The sequence below is a fragment of the Cotesia typhae genome, unplaced genomic scaffold (genome assembly GCF_013202065.1).
Source record: "Cotesia typhae breed Kobodo isofemale line unplaced genomic scaffold, CoteBio_Ctyphae contig_44, whole genome shotgun sequence".
NCBI classification, from domain to species: domain Eukaryota; kingdom Metazoa; phylum Arthropoda; class Insecta; order Hymenoptera; family Braconidae; genus Cotesia; species Cotesia typhae.
In genome coordinates this window covers 4,261,300-4,266,091 of record NW_027423753.1, presented here as the reverse complement: position 1 = coordinate 4,266,091, position 4,792 = coordinate 4,261,300, and the positions used below count along the sequence as shown (strand labels likewise).

General features: G+C 30.4%; 1 long non-coding RNA gene across 1 annotated transcript; it reads right to left on the bottom strand.

Moving 5' to 3' along the window:
* Positions 1 to 1,529, bottom strand: LOC141528805 (uncharacterized). The gene is made up of 3 exons (XR_012479474.1): positions 1,143 to 1,529; positions 662 to 1,085; positions 1 to 577 (listed from the first exon to the last, which is right to left on the bottom strand). It is a non-coding gene; the product is annotated as an uncharacterized LOC141528805 (long non-coding RNA).
* Positions 1,530 to 4,792: the final 3,263 nt, after the last annotated feature.

Below are 4,792 nucleotides of genomic sequence, written 5' to 3'. Positions count from 1 at the left end.
TTGTATAAAAATCTACAATTTAATTTTGAAAAAATTTCTACTAATCTTATTATTAAAAATTTTTTTTTATAAATTAATTAATACTTTTAAAGTATTAGACAAAATTAAAAAAAAATTATCATTAAAGACAATATGCTTTAACATCACAGATTACAGTTGATGTCTGGAGCGAATGTGAAGAGTAATAAAAAACGACTAAAATATTTGCCGTCAGTTGACTCATTAATTTTTCCTGGATGAAATTAAGCTTTTGAATCACTGCTGCCGCACGAGCAGCGTATGAGTATGAGTATGAGGCACCGTATGGGCTAAACAAGAGCTGCTACCGCAAAGAAAGAGCGTTCTTTCGCTAATTTTAGATCAACTTCAGGGTCCCTGGATATAGAGGCAGCTGGTGTGATTTGAGTCGCACGTGGTCTCCCCCATGACGCGTGTCCAGGCGTATGACCGGACATACATCTTTTTAATTTTAAAACTCGACCATTTTTGATCTTATTCTTATTACTTGATTTGCGGTACACGATAAATGCTCCACGTACTCACGACTTTCTTCTTTCTAAATTTAATCAATTTTAAGCTGCAAAAATATTGTAAAAATTTATTCTTGTAAGCTTAAAACAAAATCAAGTATTATTTAATATAATTAATAATTAATAATTACTCTGATGAATAATTTTGTTGAAGTTCAAGAAACAGGTGGTCCGGATGTTTGAGGCTTTAATCTTAAAAACTCTTTAACTAAATCTTGAGACGTGTGGATCTGGATCCGGTGAGTAGAAGCCACTTCAGCGGATGTAATGTTTGGGAAGATACAACGCTAAAAAAAAAGTAACTTTAAAACTATATTTATATTTATATATAAATGTATAAATTTTTTAGGTTGAATCTCTTGTGTAAATAGACAACGGTGGTTTGCTAATAGTCCAGAGTAACTTCCTTCCTCTTTTTCGCATGTTTTATTTATTCATATCCGTAAATCTTTTTCTGAGCATTAAACGGTGACCCGAAGCTTAGAATAGTCCAAGACCGTATACAACCATAATAACCCAAATAAAAAGTTTACGGCCCGATCAGACGTCAATGACCTGGAAAATGAAATCTTGTAAAAACTTACAAGTTTTTAAAAATATAAATTTTCCAACCCAACACTTGTCGTTTTATTTATTTTTGAGGAAATAAATAAAAGATCATTTTCATTTGGGGCTCTACTCGGCAACCTGCTGCGGTGACTACCAGTAGAAAATAGTGTCTCGAGGAACGCAAAAAATAAAAGCATGTGGTAATGAAAAGCGTTGAATTTCAAAGACCAACACTGAGTTCGAAAAGGACCAGCGACCACATGCTCAGGACCACACTCCAAGAATTGCACTCTAAAGGGTATTTCAGTATTCTTCCTTAGTCTTAATACTGAAAAAATTTATAATAGTGAAATCAGCAGACCCTTTTTTTAATTAAAAAAAAGAATTCAAAATGATTTGATTTTTAATCATTTTGAATAATTTCTAATCCTTTTTAATACTATATCTCTTATGGACATTTAACATGTGAGATCATTTTTAATTCTTTTTTTTAATAAGGGGACGTTTGAAAAATTTTTTTCAAATGTTAAATTAGAACTAAAAAATTTTTTTTTTAAATTTAACTTGTAGTTTTTTAAATCTTCTACATATGGAATTTTTCATATTTATTTTTTTTAATAACCAAAATCCTTAAAATTGTCAGATGTAAGCTAATCCATATTATTAAGAGAATAAGCAAAATTTTGTGGCCGGTGTATTTTTATGATAAAATGGATTTTTATGGTTAAATTTGGTATCGTTGGAAAAGTCTTGACCTGAAGTTGTGACTTTTCATGGTTTCATATCATTCTCACCAATAGTCAATTTATTATGATAAGTATTTAGGCTGCATTCGAAAATGCTCTATCTCTAGATACATAATTAAGAAATTACCTTATATCTCGTGAACTATTGACATTTTTAAAGATATAAGCTCATCCCGATGTTATACTCATCGAGACCTTTCATTTGAGGACCCACATCAATTTTTCATATATTTTATATATTTATAAATATGAATATATGAAAAATATATCAAAATGCATGTGGGTACTCAAATGAAAGCTCTTGATGAGTGTAACATCGGGATGAGCTTATATCTTTAAAAAGGTCAATAGTTAAAAAATTACAGTGCAATTTAACTAAAATTATTATTTAATAAAGCAAGATTTTATTCATTTATAATTTATAAATCCCGGCAGTCACATAGTGACTGTAAGATTGCTAGTAAGAAATTAATCTGTCAAGAATTTTAAATAATTTTATTTTCTTTAACTGAAGAAATAAAAATTTTTCTCACAGTAACTTTTTTATTGAAAAAAAGTTTTTTAGATTTGGAAAAAAAACAGTTTTGAATGAAAATTCACCAGTTGTCTATTCAAAATTCTTTTTTTCTAAATCCACAATAATTTTTTTTGAAAGGAAAATTACTATGAGAAAAAATGTTTATTTCTTCAACTAACTAATGAAATTGTTGAAAGTTTTAAACAAATTGATTCAAGACCTTCCATTTAATACCATTAATTTTTGGTATGAAGAATGTAATATAACTATCTAGCATGAGTTGTAATTAGACCTCCTTAAAAGTGAGAAACAAGTTATTTTATACATAGAGTGACAGGAATAAAAAAAAATGAAAGACCAACGGCGGGCTAACACCTCCTGGATTCTTAATGTAATACACATTTAATGTTTTAAATAGATACTGGACTCGAATACTCGAGTAATATCGTTATTCTTTGTGGGAGATGATGTATAATGATGATTATAATGATGGTGATGAAAAAGTTGGCGGAAAAAGCGAAGCAAAAATAAGCCGAGGATATTTAAATGTTTACATTTTGCGACCATGTTATTATCGATGGGTTTCAGCCCTCGGTGTAATATAGAATATAGCTCGTAAACAATTCAACGTCTGCTTGTATTGAAGAACCTGAAAAAGCAAAGATCGTTTAGATTTTTTCTCGCTAATGTTTTTATAGCTACTGAACTACTTACTTGTTTTATAAAATGGTCATATCATTCCATTTGATTATAATTTTTATTAATTAGTTATAAAAATTAAACTTTTGATTTTGATTGTTTTTTTTTTTAAGAAGAAATCGTGTGCCAAATGCCAAATCGTCAACCTAATATTATATTTCTTGTCATAATTCATACTATGTCGATTACGATAATTGATCACGCTTATTAATTAATTGAAATTAGCACAAATTAGCTAACAACAGAAATAAAAAAGAGATGTACAATTTTAAATTTCCCGCTAAAAAAATTAAAAATTTTAAAAAATCGGGAAGTTATTGGTTTCACCCCGTTTTGCAAAAATCGAGTTTTCATCAGCTCTTGACGTTTGAAGGTCACAGAAAGCTTCCCTGACTATCCCCGCGAGGTTGTCACTAGGTCTGTATGTTTGGTTTTCAGCTTGACCGAACTTAGATTTTGAAAACTATTTGGACCGATAGATTTTGAGAAATCTCAAAAGAACTGAAAAAAAAAATTTTTTAAATGTGGTTTTTTTGGAATAACTTTCAAACGGCTTGATGGATCAACTCCATAAACTTATCAGCTTTTAACATTGAAAAACCACGTCGATTGCCGCTTATCCGGTCAAAATCGGTTAATTCGTTCGAGAGATATCGTGAACGAAAGAAAACCGAAAAAAGTTTTTTTTCGGAATTACTCTGAAATTCTTTGTTCGATCAATTAAACTTAAAGATTCTTTATGAGGCTTAAAAGACTACGTCGAATGCCACCAATCGCGTGAAAATCAATTTATTATAAAACTCCCATCAAACTTTTGAGCTCGAAGAGCTCAAAAACGTCATAAGTGCAATTTTAAATGCCTAGGTACGGAATTAGCAGGAAGTTGCAAGGATGGCCTTCAGGGTCAACGATTTTCCTAATTTTTTTTATTCAAACCTTCTCCAAACAATTTTGAAGATCTTAATTTGAAATTAAGACATTTTGGCTTTAAACCGACAACTTTCTAAAGCCAAAAGTGCGTATATCTTAAGATACGCCCTTTTAGCGTTAATCCGTCAAAAATTTTCTTTTTCTGCAGATCTTTACATTTCGAGCGATTCCAAAAAGATTAGCAAAAAAAATTTTTTTTGGCATTTGGCACGCAAAATATTTAATAATAAACATGAAAGCTTTTAGTTACTTGAACTTTCATTGCTGTATCACCTTTTACCTTTTACAGATGACGAGCGTCACCTGCTTCTATTGTTTAATACTTAACGAGTGAATTTTGGGTACGTGGGTGCTTACTCTTACACGATCCGTTGCAGAAATACGACACTTATATACATTACTTTTATGATTGCCTCTCGCGACACAAGAAAAAAAACGGATGGCGAACAGAATAAGGAAAAAAGATGAAGTCTGAAGACTATGGTTGTAAGAATTGAAAAAGAAGTTGAGTAAAATAATAATAAATGTGAAATTTAAAAAAAAAAAAAAAAAAAAAAAAAAAAACATTTGCGACCAAACCAAAAGCGGGGCACGTGCCCCGCCAAAGCGTTTATCCGCCGGAACGCACGTACATAAGTAAGTAAAGAAGAAAGAGAGGAAGAAAAAGGGTGCCAAACTAAATTCACCAAGTTTACAGTCACGCTTTACAAAGAACAGATGTTGAAATCTTCCTTATTTTTAATTTTTTTTTCTTTTTTAACTTTGCCTCTCAATCCTACTAAATTTTATTTCTTCTTTTATAAATTCATAATACATAACTA